Source organism: Hyla sarda, chromosome 2, assembly GCF_029499605.1.
Source record: "Hyla sarda isolate aHylSar1 chromosome 2, aHylSar1.hap1, whole genome shotgun sequence".
NCBI lineage: Eukaryota > Metazoa > Chordata > Amphibia > Anura > Hylidae > Hyla > Hyla sarda.
The window spans coordinates 381,664,798-381,680,793 of NC_079190.1; the positions used below are offsets into that span (position 1 = coordinate 381,664,798).

At 43.9% G+C, this 15,996-nt stretch overlaps 1 protein-coding gene across 5 annotated transcripts in view; it reads right to left on the bottom strand.

The window, feature by feature from the left end:
• Nucleotides 1–15,996, bottom strand: part of SH3KBP1 (SH3 domain containing kinase binding protein 1) — a 465,279-nt gene that overhangs the window by 113,433 nt on the left and 335,850 nt on the right. The window lies entirely within an intron of this gene.

Here is a 15,996-nt window from a genome sequence, read left to right on the forward strand (position 1 = left end):
GAGGAGGTCAATAGGACAGTCATAAGGCCTGTGAGGAGGTAAAGTCTCAGCTTGTTTTTTGCAAAATACGTCAGCATAGTCCATATAGGCCTTAGGGAGACCGGTTACAGGAGGAACCACAGGGTCACGGCAGGGAGTACTGGGAACCGGTTTAAGGCAGTCATTGAAACAAGAGGTACCCCAGCTCTTGATTTCCCCTGTGGACCAATCAAGGGTTGGGGAATGGCGTTGAAGCCACGGTAGTCCAAGGAGAATTTCGGAAGTGCAATTGGGGAGGACCAAAAACTCAATTTTTTCATGATGAGGTCCGATGCACATTAGGAGGGGCTCCGTGCGATAACGTATGGTACAGTCCAATCTTTCATTGTTAACACAATTGATGTAGAGGGGTCTGGCGAGACTGGTCACCGGGATGTTGAACCTGTTGGTGAGAGAGGCCAAAATAAAATTTCCTGCAGATCCGGAATCCAAGAAGGCCATAGTAGAGAAGGAGAAGGTAGAGGCAGATATCCGCACCGGCACAGTAAGACGTGGAGAAGCAGAGTTGACATCAAGGACTGTCTCACCTTTGTGCGGAGTCTGCGTACGTCTTTCCAGGCGAGGAGGACGGATAGGACAATCCTTCAGGAAGTGTTCGGTACCGGCACAGTACAGGCAAAGATTCTCCATGCGGCGTCGTGTCCTCTCTTGAGGTGTCAAGCGAGACCGGTCAACTTGCATAGCCTCCACGGCGGAAGGCACAGGAACGGATTGCAGAGGACCAGAGGAGAGAGGAGCCGGCGAGAAAAAACGCCTAGTGCGAACAAAGTCCATATCCTGGCGGAGCTCCTGACGCCTTTCGGAAAAACGCATGTCAATGCGAGTGGCTAGATGAATGAGATCATGCAGGTTAGCAGGAATTTCTCGTGCGGCCAGAACATCTTTAATGTTGCTGGATAGGCCTTTTTTAAAGGTCGCGCAGAGGGCCTCATTATTCCAGGATAGTTCAGAAGCAAGAGTACGGAATTGTATGGCGTACTCGCCAACGGAAGAATTACCCTGGACCAGGTTCAGCAGGGCAGTCTCAGCAGAAGAGGCTCGGGTAGGTTCCTCAAAGACACTTCGAATTTCCGAGAAGAAGGAGTGTACAGAGGCAGTGACAGGGTCATTGCGGTCCCAGAGCGGTGTGGCCCATGACAGAGCTTTCCCAGAGAGCAGGCTGACTACGAAAGCCACCTTAGACCTTTCAGTAGGAAACTGGTCCGACATCATCTCCAAGTGCAGGGAACATTGTGAAAGAAAGCCACGGCAAAACTTAGAGTCCCCATCAAATTTATCCGGCAAGGATAGTCGTAGGCCGGAGGCGGCCACTCGCTGCGGAGGAGGTGCAGGAGCTGGCGGAGGAGATGATTGCTGAAGCTGTGGTAGTAGCTGCTGTAGCATCACGGTCAGTTGAGACAGCTGATGGCCTTGTTGCGCTATCTGTTGTGACTGCTGGGCGACCACCGTGGTGAGGTCGGCGACAACTGGCAAAGGAACTTCAGCGGGATCCATGGCCGGATCTACTGTCACGATGCCGGCTGGCAGAAGGTGGATCCTCTGTGCCAGAGAGGGATTGGCGTGGACCGTGCTAGTGGACCGGTTCTAAGTCACTACTGGTATTCACCAGAGCCCGCCGCAAAGCGGGATGGTCTTGCTGCGGCGGTAGTAACCAGGTCGTATCCACTAGCAACGGCTCAACCTCTCTGACTGCTGAAGATAGGCGCGGTACAAGGGAGTAGACAAAAGCAAGGTCGGACGTAGCAGAAGGTCGGGGCAGGCAGCAAGGATCGTAGTCAGGGGCAACGGCAGGAGGTCTGGAACACAGGCTAGGAACACACAAGGGAACGCTTTCACTGGCACGATGGCAACAAGATCCGGCGAGGGAGTGCAGGGGAAGTGAGGTATATATAGGGAGTGCACAGGTGAACACACTAATTAGAACCACTGCACCAATCAGTGGCGCAGTGGCCCTTTAAATCGCAGAGACCCGGCGCGCGCGCGCCCTAGGGAGCGGGGCCGCGCGTGCCGGGACAGGACCGACGGAGAGCGAGTCAGGTACGGGAGCCGGGGTGCGCATCGCGAGCGGGCGCCACCCGCATCGCGAATCGCATCCCGGCTGGAGGCGGTATCGCAGCGCACCCGGTCAGTGGATCTGACCGGGGCGCTGCAGTAGCGAGGGTGTAGCGAGCGCTCCGGGGAGGAGCGGGGACCCGGAGCGCTCGGCGTAACAGGCCCTAGTCTACACAAGAGGTTTCTAGGTTGTATTTACAGGCAGAAAGAATATAAAAACAATGCCGGTCAATTACTAGGCCACATTTCTGGTCATTGTGTGGAAATGGATACGCATTGAGTACTCATTGACTGCTTGGACACAGAATGAATTTACCATAAGAGCCCCGTTATTTGTATATTCCCATCTGTGCACCTACATAAATACTGTGCATATTGAAAAGCCTGATTGAGTTTCATTATTCGTCCTGCTTACCAAGATAAACACAGCTGACAGTTCCTCTGACAGCTAGAAGAGATTAGCTTTCAAAACATCAGCCATACCAAGCAGTGCTCTGACTTCTTCCAATGAGGTTCTGTACAGTCTCCACAGAGCCATTTGTTAAAATATGAAATATTCAAATTCAAGGCACATAACAGAGCGGTAGATGGATGCACAAAATAACAACAACATGAACAATAATTCTGCCAATAGCAATTAACTAAACAGTATCACGTTTTATTCTGGATGTGTATAATCATTGGTGACCAATGTAATTAGCCCTTATTCATTTTAAAATAGACGGACGTGCGGGTGTAATTGGGATGCCAATTGGGATGCCATTCCTTGCCTCGTAATTAACCCTTCACTGCTTTCTGGCTATAGCTGGACTGATATTTCTACAGAAATTATATGAACAAGTGAATAAACGTTTTTTTATATTGGCACAGGGAGGGAATTCAAGCAGCGAGATGAATTGTGGTTTCGGAAAAGCAGCCAGCAGCGTTGCAGGGAAGATGTTGGCCATGTTCTCCCCAGGTTTATCAATCTCAAAGTAGAATTAGTCCTTTTTGTTTTCATTAATGATATGGAAATTCATGAATGTTTCATGAGCAAATAGTAGCAGTGACTGATTATTTTACAATTTGGAATGTTACCAGCAGATTCATCAGGCAGCTTCCAAGCCATTTATCAGCTTTTCATAAGAATGCAGGAAAATTAGGCTGGTTAATATGACAAATACTGCAGTCTGACTGAATCTGGCATCAGTTCTCACCCCTGAAGGTTATCAGTCCGAAATGACAGAGTTGCACACAGAAATACCATGTTGTTTTTATCAAAACATCATTACAATTTTTAAACAGCAACTGTCTCATAGTTTGTATATATCTGGTTTGTTCAGTAGGTCCATTGTTTCAACCATATAAATACAAAGGCGATAGAGAATTTATTTTCCACTGTTGACCTGAAACATGCTGACCTTCTGCAAGCAATGCAAGTGAATAGGCTATTTCATACATTATTTACATACAGTGAAAAAAATTCAGGCAGAATAATGACCTTGACCGGGCTGCCAATTTTGAACTCTGCAACATGGTCATTATTTGCCACAGATAAGCTCTACTGAATGAAAACGGGCTAATCCTTTTGCAGATCCGCTGGCACATCTGCAGCAGAAATCTGAGTGTCAATCAAGGATTTCTTATAAAAGAAAAGGTTAATCCTATAAATTAAAACCTAGCCTAAAGAATTTGGATGGGGGATCCCTCTATAGGTGAGGCATAAACCCTGCAGGCTAGCATTTATAATATCTAAATTAAGGTCAAACTAGTCAACCACAGTTGCAAAGGATATCACGATAGATTTTACTGATGATATCCTTTGTTGTGCAACGGCAACAAAAAAAACATTAAAACATAATGTGACATGAGCAGCGTAATAGATGCCCATCTAAGCGGATAGGGGCGGGTCTGTCAGCAATCTGTCAAATGATTAAAATACCAACAGTAGAACTTTACAACATAACAAATAGTCTAATGTCTATATTTACTACATGTACGCCCTGTGCCGGCTCCCCTTCTACGATGCACGCTCAGGAGCTGAGAGCGCACGATAGCAAGATGGACCCAATGAGGTCATCAGCAGTCAGGACCAATAAAACCACAGTGTCCTGATCAGCTGAGAAGACGGCGGTAGGGCCCTCTGATCGGTTCTCCAAGGCTCCACGGCAGGCTGAAGCAATGGAGCACTAATAACACTGATTAATGCTATGCTAAGGCATAACATTGTTCAGTGTATGCAATCTAATGATTGCATGTTACATAAAAATAAAAAAACTTTAATTAAACCGCATGCACAACCGCTTATATGTAAAAAAAACACAATTTTTTAGCGATCAAATCCCATCAAAACAAAAATGGTACCTATAACACCTGCTTATGTCCGCACTGCTGGTGGGGCTGGGATTCATATTGCTTGACGCGCCGGCATGCAAATCCCAGCTCGTCACTCACCTCCCTCATCTTCCGTCTCTCCGTGTCCTCGCAGCCCTGGCACGTGTGCGCCCCGCCTTCTAGGGAGTGCGCGCCGGAGCTCTTTTACTTAAAGGGCCAGTGCTCAATTAATCAAGTGTCTACACCTGTCCCCTGTCCTTAAATATCAGCTCCTCCCTTTGTTCCATGCCGGATCTTCCCGCTTTGCGGCGGGCTCTAGTGAAAACTAACGGCACCTTAGACTCCGCTCCCTGACATGGCTCACGTCATCATCCACACAGGCCCAGAGGATCCACCACCTGCTGTGTCCCGTTACAGTAAAATCTGGCCATGGATCCCGCTGAAGTGCCTTTGCCAGATGTCTCGGATCTTTCCACCAACGTGGCTCAGCAGTTAGCCCGTCAGGCACAACAACTGAATCAACTTTCAGCCATGGTGCAACAGCTTCTTGCCACTCAGCAGCAACAACAGCAGCAGCCACCTGTTCCTGAGCATCCTCCCTTGTCTGCAGCTTCCTCCGGGACCAAACTTTGTTTATGCTTGCTTTCAAAGTATGACGGAGATCCCAAGCTGTGTAGAGGCTTTGTGACACAGTGTTCTATCCATCTTGAACTCATGGCGGATCTGTTCCCGACGAAACATGCTAAAGTGGCGTTTGTGTTCAGTCTACTGTCTGGAAAAGCTTTGGCCTTGGCTACTACTCTCTGGGATCGTAGAGAACCGGTCTCCTTGAACCTGTAAGCCTTCCTTGCAGAATTCCGCAATACATTTGAAGAACCCGCGTGAGCCTTCTCTGTCGAGACAGCTCTACTGAACCTTTGCCAAGGGAACTCCTCCGTTGGTGACTACGCAGTTCAGTTCCCCACTCTTGCCTCTGAACTTTCTTGGAACAACGAGGCCTTGTGTGTTATCTTTAAAAAAGGAATTTCCTCTTGAATCAAGGATGCTCTCGCTGCACGAGATTCTCTGGCTAACTTAACCCCTTAAGGACCAAGGACGTACCGGTACGTCCTTGGTCCTGCTCTTCCGATATAACGCGGGGTTACACAGTAACCCCGCCTCATATCATGGCGGGCCCGGCGTCATAGTGAAGCCGGGACCCGCCTCTAATAGCGCGCAGCGCCGATCGCGGCGCCGCGCGCTATTAACCCTTTAGCCGCGCGCTCAAAGCTGAGCCGCGCGGCTAAAAGTGAAAGTGAAAGTTCCCGGCTAGCTCAGTCGAGCTGTTCGGGATAGCCGCAGCTAATCGCGGCATCCCGAACAGCTGACAGGACAGCGGGAGGGCCCCTTCCTGCCTCCTCGCTGTCCGATCGCCGAATGACTGCTCAGTGCCTGAGATCCAGGCCTGAGCAGTCATGCGGCAGAATCGTTGATCACTGGTTTCTTATGAGAAACCAGTGATCAACATAGAAGATCAGTGTGTGCAGTGTTATAGGTCCCTATGGGACCTATAACACTGCAAAAAAAAAGTGAAAAAAAAAAGTGAATAAAGATCATTTAACTCCTCCCCTATTAAAAGTTTGAATCACCCCCCTTTTCCAATAAAAAAAAAAACACAGTGTAAATAAAAATAAAAATAAACATATGTGGTATCACCGCGTGCGGAAATGTCCGAATTATAAAAATATATCATTAATTAAACCGCTCGGTCAATGGCGTGCGCGCAAAAAAATTCCAAAGTCCAAAATAGTGCATTTTTGGTCACTTTTTATATCATTTAAAAATGAATAAAAAGTGATCAATAAGTCCTATCAATGCAAAAATGGTACCGTTAAAAACTTCAGATCACGGCGCAAAAAATGAGCCCTCATACCGCCCCATACACGGAAAAATAAAAAAGTTATAGGGGTCAGAAGATGACAATTTTAAACGTATTAATTTTCCTGCATGTAGTTATGATTTTTTCCAGAAGTCCGACAAAATCAAACCTATATAAGTAGGGTATCATTTTAATCGTATGGACCTACAGAATACATATCAGGTGTCATTTTTACCGAAAAATGTACTACGTAGAAACGGAAGCCCCCAAAAGTTACAAAACAGCGTTTTTTTTTTCAATTTTGTCGCACAATGATTTTTTTTCCCGCTTCACCATAGATTTTTGGGCAAAATGACTGACGTCATTACAAAGTAGAATTGGTGGCGCAAAAAATAAGCCATCATATGGATTTTTAGGTGTAAATTTGAAAGAGTTATGATTTTTTAAAGGCAAGGAGCAAAAAACGAAAATGCAAAAACGGAAAAACCTCCGGTCCTTAAGGGGTTAAGCGAACCTATCCATTTAGCCACTCGAATTTATGTGCGTTTTGCCGAGAGGCAGGAGGTTCCTCCTTTGGAAAAAGAACCTGCCCAAATAGGGCAATTACCATGTCTGGCCCCCGTGTTCCAATATCCACCCGTACTCTCTACTTTGCCTCTTGCCGAAAACGTTATGGAAGTGGATCATTTTGACAACGCAGCAGGAAAAATCCAATCGACGTAATGAGAATTTGTGCCTATATTGTGCCAGTCCAGAGCACTTTCTCAAAGACTGTTCTATACATCTTCCGCGTCTGGAAGAACGCTCTCAACTTGGACAAGTAGGAGTGGCTTCCCTAGATGTTAGTATCACCTCTCCTCGTTTGACCACCCCAGTTCAAGTATTTTCCTCTGCCAAGACGTCTTTCTTCGCTTCTGCTCTTTTGGACTCCGATTCAGCTGGTAACTTCATTGATGCCTCCCAGGTCCATAAACACCGTTTTCCAGTGTCTCGTCTTGCCAAGCCCTTCTACATCTCTTCTGTTAATGGACAAAATCTGAACTGTAAGGTGCAATTTCGAACGGAACCCCTCGTCATGCATAAGGAAAAAATTGAGTTCTATGTGCTACCACATTGTACTTCGAAGCTTCTTCCTGGTCTTCCTTGGCTTCAACGTCATTCTCCATAACTTGACTAGAAATCTAGTGAAATCACTTGTTGGTGACAATTTTCCCAAGATCACTTGTCTTGTTCCCCCTGTGATATCTTCTGTGCCTGTTAAACTCAGACATAAAGTCTTGAACTGGGGACATTGTTCCTTGCTAGTTGGTCACCTTAGAAGACGGAAGACTCCACGACAGAAGCCTGCAAGTTCCTTACAGCCTTTGCCAATTCCAGAAACCCCCTGGTTTCATGTAGTGGGGAACTCTCTGAATTGCAAAGAAGAGGGGGAAGACCGGGGAGGGTGTACTGGAACACCTGCGCTCCGGCCGGACATGCCGGCTGTGAGCGCTCTCTGCTTATGCCCCCGCTGCTGGCGGGGCAGGGATTCGCATCGCAGGACGCGTCCGAACGCGAATCCCAGCCCGTCACTCACCTCCCTCATCTTCCGCCTCTCCGTGTCCTCTCAGCCCCGGCGTACGTGTGCCTGCCTCCTAGGGTGCGCGCACGCTGGAGCTTTTTCACTTAAAGGGCAAGTGCTCAATTAAACAAGTGTCTACACCTGTCCCCTGTTCCTTAAATATCAGCTTCTCCCTTGTTTCCCTGCTGGATCTTTGCTTACCTTGTGCCATAGTGAAAGTCCTGTGTCCCTGTTACCATGTACCTGTTCCTTGCTACCTTACCTCCCCTGCACCTGTGTTACCTGCCCTGACCTACTGCCATCTTGCCACATTCTGCAAGTCTCCTTCTGTGCCACGCCACCTCCCAGCTACCTGTCGTGCAAGGGGTAGCGACCTGGGTGCCGCCTGCCACAGCAAGACCATGCCGCTTTGCGGTGGGCTCTGGTGAAAACCATATATACAAAGAAAAAGGACCCCAACTGACACTTTGTGCCTACCAGCATCATACATTTGTAATAGTAACAAAATATACTCATACATACTTAAATCGTGGTAACTTCAAAAATACACTAACTTGTATCACAAAACTATAATAAGAGTTCATACAGACCACTGAAAAAATATACAAATAATATACATACTCAACATATAAGACATAATATTGCACTTATTGCGTAAATACCTGCAGAAAAACGATAAAGTGCCACACAATGTCAAAGCCACATTCCACGATTAGACAATATAACTAGAATTAGAATGCATCCCAATATATATCGCTCAGACTAAGGGTCCTACATACGCATACTGCGCCTCCACAAGCCCAGTGTGCTAATACTAAAGTGCAGGTGCGTGCATAGATGGTGCATTACAAATTGCAATTGTGCTTACCCATATTGGTGTTATGTCTCTGCGCCCCAACGCCGTTTCATTATCCCACTTTTTCAAGGGGCCGCTGTGAAAACGGTAAAGCGGCACCTTGGAGTCTGCTCCCTGGCATGGCTCACGTCATCATTCACACAGGCCCAGAGGATCCACCACCTACCGTGTTCCGTTACAGTATCAATAAAAACTACGGATAACGGTGCTAAAAATGAGCCCTCACACAGCCCAGTATATGTAAAAATTAAAAAAAGTTATAGGGGTCAGAAGAGGGCAATTTTAAACATGCTAATTTTTGTACAAAAAGTTATCATTAATAAAACCTATATAATTTGGGTAAAAAGAACATGTCATTTTTACTGAGCGGAAGCCCCCAAAAGTTACAAAATGGCATTTTTTCCCCAGTTTTGCCCCACAAATATTTTTTTTTGTTTCGCTATAGATTTTGGGGTGAAATGATTGATTTATATATTATAAATTGAAATTGGTGGTGCAAAAAACAAGCCCTCATATAGGTCTATCTCAATCAAAATACAGTATTTAAAGTTTAATGCCAAACCTTTACTTTAAAGATCCAGTTAAAGTAAAACTGACAGCTGGTTCATCTGCACTACACCCAATACACAGGGTAATAGTGCAGGTAAAACAGTGGCTACTCTGAACCAGTGGCTACTCAATGGCTACTCTGACCATCATCTGAAGACATCAATGGCTACTCTGACCATCATCTGAAGACATCAATGGCTTCTCTGACCATCATCTGAAGACATCAATGGCTACTCTGACCATCATCTGAAGACATCAATGGCTACACTGACCATCATCTGAAGACATCAATGGCTACTCTGACCATCATCTGAAGACATCAATGGCTACACTGACCATCATCTGAAGACATCAATGGCTTCTCTGACCATCATCTGAAGACATCAATGGCTACACTGACCATCATCTGAAGACATCAATGGCTACACTGACCATCATCTGAAGACATCAATGGCTACTCTGACCATCATCTGAAGACATCAATGGCTACACTGACCATCATCTGAAGACATCAATGGCTTCTCTGACCATCATCTGAAGACATCAATGGCTACTCTGACCATCATCTGAAGACATCAATGGCTACTCTGACCATCATCTGAAGACATCAATGGCTACACTGACCATCATCTGAAGACATCAATGGCTACTCTGACCATCATCTGAAGACATCAATGGCTACTCTGACCATCATCTGAAGACATCAATGCCTACTCTGACCATTATCTGAAGACATCAATGACTACTCTGACCATCATCTGAAGACATCAATGGCTACACTGACCATCATCTGGGAGGGGTGGCGCCACTACGGCAAGGAAACCAAGAAAACATACCTCTGCTTATTGAACACTCAATCACCTTATCTTGAGATTAGGTGAAATGTTCAGAACTTTCCCATAAAGTTTATTTTTATTTTTTTATAGAATACAATGTTGCTTTAAAGATCATGCAGCATACACTAATGGAATAATAGCGTAGGGTGTATGTCCCTACAGCTAATACAGTAACATACTTCGCTGGCCAATATTTAGTTGATTGCAAACATCTGTGGGTCTTTTGCCAAGTAAAGAAAAATAATCCCTGTACGTCAGTCGAATCACTGCTTGCAAATTTGGGTCAGTCTTACTTTTATAGGTTCTCTTCTACAATAAACGTGTATTACTGCAGTGACTAGGCTGCTATAATTATCTAACTGGAATAACATCCCACATGGCAACAATTAAATGATATATAAATAAGCTCACGAGAATTGTGTCCGCAATTATAAAAAATAATAGTACATACGTACTTTGCAAACACGTACTGTCTAAAACACAGATTCTCAACAAATGCCCACTAGTGCTAGGCAAAACCAATAGGACACATCTTTTCTGTTTTCAGATCAATAAAATATAGTAATACCTTCCCCCTCTAATCTGTTTAATGCCAGGGAACTTAAAGGGGTATTCCAGCTTTTTCGTACATTTAAGGTATGTGCCCCTGATGCCAAGTTATGTATGTTGTAAATGTACTTTAAAAAAATTACCTGTCTGAGGTAGATCTGTCCCCTTATTTTGTATTTTCATGCCCCTGGAGGTTCTGCATTCTTCTGCACTAGGAATTACATTGTCCCAAGTCTTTCATGGCTTCATGTGCGGCCCGAGACAATGTGTAGCAGGTCATGTGATCACAGGGGGCTTGGCTGCTTCTTGTCTCCCCTGACAAGCCAGCCCCTGATCACATGGGTGGCCCATCTCTACATCCCGCTGTGCCTGTGTTCAATGCATACCCCGCTGTCACATGATCTCAGGACCGGTAGGGACGGGTTTAACGCAGGCATGGCGAGAAGTAGAGATGGGCCATCCATGTGACTTGTCAGGGGAGACAAGAAGCAGCCAAGTCCCCTGTGATCACCTGACCAGCGACACATTGTCTCAAGCTGCAAAGGAAGCCAGAAAAGGCTTGAGACTACACTAATCCATAGTGTAGAATAATACAGGACCTCCTGGCATGAGCCACCACAGACACCACATTTATAACTTACCTAACTTGGACACAGGCGCACATAGCTTAAAAGTAAAAAAAAAAAAAAACTGGAATACCCTTTTAAATAATCCCCTTACATTACAGAATTATTAAAGCGCAATTGTCATGAACTTTGGGGCATATAACTTAAAGGGGTACTCCGGTGGAAAACATTTTTTTTTTTTTTTTATTCAACTGGTGCCAGAAAGTTGAATAGATTGGTAAATTACTTTTATAAAAAAAATCTTAATCCTTCCAGTACTTATTAGCTGCTGAATACTACAGCAAATGATTTTCTTTTTGTAAAACAGAGCTCTCTGCTGACATCATGAGCACAGTGCTCTCTGCTGACATCTCTGACCATATGCAAACATATGCTTCTCTGGACAGTTCCTAAAATGGACAGAGATGTCAGCAGAGAGCACTGTGCTCGTGATGTCAGCAGAGAGCAGCACTGTGTTCCAAAAAGAAAATAATTTCCTCTGTAGTATTCAGCAGCTAATAAGTACTGGAAGGATTAAGATTTTTTAATAGAAGTAATTTACAAATCTGTTTAATTTTCTGGCACCAGTTGATTTAAAAAGAAAAAGTTTTTCACTTGAGTAACCCTTTAATTTTTCCCAGGGCTACACTTAGTGTAAAACAGACCTTATTAGTGGTCAAATGTATGTAAAGGCTGTCCTTTGGGGTTTTAGGGCCTCAACTTTATTGAAAACTATAGTTTACTGAATTTTTTTTTTTTTAATCTTTTGTAAAGGCAAATGGCAGATGTAGGATATGGTATAATTGTCTGCAGCACACCAAATGTAAGCAACATTTTTACTGGGTTCTAAATGTTCAGGGCTCTATTTCACAGGGCAGCTATCAGTGGAGTAGGCCAATATCAACCTGTGTAATAGGACAAGCAATCAAGGGTGTCTTGGCCCATCATTGGCCACTTTTCTGTGTCATGGGGGATGTGTGGTCGATGGCTTAGAGAAGCAAGGGGCCACTTGACCAATTCAGTGATCATTTATGTGACTCTCCCTGACCAGTGCATAAGCTTTTTAAAGGCATATATTTGCTGTGTGAGACCAACTAATAGGGCCTTAATACAATTATAAAATGTTAAAGGGGTTTTCCACACTCCTGTTCCTATTCTCTGCTCAGCCAGCACATCACAGACTCTTCCTTTCTCATGTCATATAATCTTAGGGTCAGTGACATCATAGGTTATGTGACACAAAAAACTTGGATATTTGAGAGAAGTATGAGGAGTTGTCAGCTGCTGCAGCAGGCAAGCAAGGTTATCCTCCCAGTGCTCTGAGTACCAGACACAGTAAACGTCTTCCCATCTCACATACACTCGCTAGGTAACACTATTTAGTAATCTTAAACATTATCTAGTTTAAAGTGTTTCAGTCTTATGGCAGTGGCTCTTTACAGACCACCAAATGTTCTCTTCCCAAATATGAGTGATCATTTTTTACTTATATACTTTCACTGGTTACTATTTTAGGTACACCTGTTTACTTGTTTGTTAACACAAATCGCTAATCAGCCAGTCAATATGACAGCAACTTAATTATTTTTGGAACACAGAGCTCTCTGCTGACATCACGAGCACAGTGCTCTCTGCTGACATCTCTGTCCATTTTAAGAACTGTCCAGAGTAGGAGAAAATCCCCATAGCAAACATATGCTGCTCTGGACAGATCCTAAAATGGACAGAGATGTCAGCAGAGAGCACTGTGGTCATGATGTCAGCAGAGAGCACTGTGTTCCAAAAAGAAAAGTATTCCCTCTGCAGTATTTAGCAGCTAATAAGTACTTGAAGGATTAAGATTTTTTTAATAGAAGTAATTTACAAATCTGTTTAACTTTATGGCACCAGCTGATTTAAAAAAAAAAAGTTTTCCACCAGAGTACCCCTTTAAAAGTGGGGCCCCAAATGCTGAAATATCTTATCAGAACACAGTTCAATACTTTATATTATTATTAACCCCTTAAGGACTCAGTGTTTTCCGTTTTTGCATTTTAATTTTTTCCTCATCACCTTCTAAAAATCATAACGCTTAAAATTATGCACATAAAATTCCATATTATGGCTTATTTTTTGCGCCACCAATTCTACTTTGCAGTGACATTAGTCATTTTACCAAAAAATCCACAGCAAAACAGAAAAAAAATTAATTGTGTGACAAAATTGAAGAAAAAAATGTAATTTTGTAACTTTTGGGGCTTCCGTTTCTACGCAGTGCACTTTTCGGTAAAAATGACACCTGATCTTTATTCTGTAGGTCCATACGGTTATAACGATACCCTACTTATATAGGTTTGATTATGTCGTATATCTGAAAAAAATCCTAACTACATGCAGGAAAATTTATACGTTTAAAATTGTCATTTTCTGACCCCTACAACTTTTTAATTTTTCCATGTAGGGGCCGGTATGAAGGCCCATTTTTTGCGCCGTGTTCTGAAGTTTTTATCGGTGTTGATCGGACTTTTTGATCGCTTTTTATTCATTTTTTATGATATAAAAAGTGACCAAAAATATGCTATTTTGGACTTTGGATTCAAACTTTTAATAGTGAAGGGCTTAAATGACCTTTATTAACTTTTTTTTTTCCACTTTTTTTTAACAGTGTTATAGGTCCCATAGGGGGCTATAACACTGCACACAATGATCTTTTACCCTGATCCCTGCAAAGCCATAGCTTTGCATGGATCAGCGTAATAGGGGGTTGATTGCTGAAGCCTGTAACTCAGGCTTGGAGCAATCAAACGCCGATCCGACGCAATGGAGCAAGGTAAGGAGGCCTCCGCTCGCATCCTAGCTGATCAGGACATTACAATTCTATCGCGATAGTCCCGATCAGCCCGACTGAGCTGCCGGGAAGCTTTTACTTTCATTTTCGACGCGGTGATCAACTTTGATCTTTGTGCCGTGCTCTATTAGCCCAGGGTCCCGGCTATCAATAGCAGCCGGGACCGACCTGGTGTGATGCGGGGTCACGGCGTGACCCCGTTTTAAACACCAGGAACGGGCGCAGGGCGTACAGGTATGCCCTGCGTCCTTAAGAGGTTAAAGGGGTTATCCACCATAAGGTGATTTTAGTACGTACCTGGCAGACAGTAATGGACATGCTTAGGAAGGATCTGTGCTTGTCTTGGGGCTAAATGGCTATGTTGTGAGATTACCATAACACTGTGGCTAGCTTTTTGTGAACTGGTATTTCCTTTTTGAGTTTTCTTCTTTTGCCTACAAATCCTATAATTCCATTTTTCTCCCTCCCACATATCAGCCACACCACCCATTGAAACATAAAGGAGCTGCATCCATTCAAAAGACCTGTGGTTTTCAATCATGGTGCCTACAGTTGTTGTATTAGTTGCAGATTGATCTCTCTCTCCCACCAAGCGATCCCTCCACCCATTGAAGCATACAGGTTCCCTGTCATCAGCTGACTAGTGAGGTCAGGTCTCGGCCGCATTGCAACCTGGGAAAAATCTGAGACAGCAGTCATTTTGTATGCTGTTAAAAATAAATATTGGGGAGAAAATCACATAAGAATAGTGAGAAAACTGTCACACACAGGTACAGACACTATATTATGAACTACACTAACTTTACAGCCCCTGTAGCATAGTCAAATAAATAAAAATCCTGGAATACCCCTTTAATCACTATAAAAAAACAGTATTACCAATAATACCATTATAAATTGACTGACTACTAACACCATATTGTTACTGAATGAAACCACTATACACAAGCCAATATTTCCCCAATATAGTGTCCATAGATATTAGCACTAAATTTCAAGGAAATTACAGTACAGATATATTCTCAGTATCTTAATAGGCCCCCTAATAGGCAGGTAAGTAGCCAAGACCCTCATTATGTGGGTTCACCCCTTGTAGATTCCCACTAGGTAGGCCCCCAGTATGTAGGTAGGTACCCCCCCCCCCCCGCCAGATGCAGACGTCTAAAGATAACTGTGAATTCCAAAAGGGACAAGCAACACGCCAATGGCTCTTTTATCTGTCATAGCTTTTATCTCCATGCACGATGTAACAATGCACATATGGCTGATAGTGACAGACTCCAACCAGGTAATCTAAGGTAAGTGCCCTAGATTCTGTGGAACTAGCTTCACCAGCTACTGTATCCCCCCCCCTTTTTTTAAATCTGTTTCTAGAAAAGATGGGTTACTAGTGGCAGTTCTGTTTCCTTAAGCAATGATTTAACCTCCAATATTCCTGCAGTTTCCTAGATTCCAACCCCCCCCCCAAAAAAAAAAAAAAAGTTTTTGCAGAGTTGAAACAAAGTTATAACTTAAAGGGGTACTCCACTGGAAAACATTTTTTTTTAAATCAACTTATAACAGAAAGTTAAGCAGATTTGTAAATTACTTCTATCAAAAATGCTTAGTCCTTCCAGTACTTATCAGCTGTTATATGCTCCACAGGAAGTTCTTTTCTTTTTGAACTTCCTTTCTGTCTGACCACAGTGCTCTCTGCAGACAACTCTGTCCATGGCAGGAACTGTCCAGAGCAGGAGAGGTTTGCTAAGGGGATTTGCTCCTACTCTGGACAGTTCCTAAAATGGACAGAGGTGTCAGCAGAGAGCACTGTGGTCAGACAGAAAGGAGATTCAAAAAAGAAAAGAACTTCCTGTGGAGCATACAGAAGCTTATAAGTACTGGAAGGATTAAGCTTTTTTAACATAAGTAATTTACAAATCTGTTAAACTTTCTGGCACCAGTTGATTTAAAT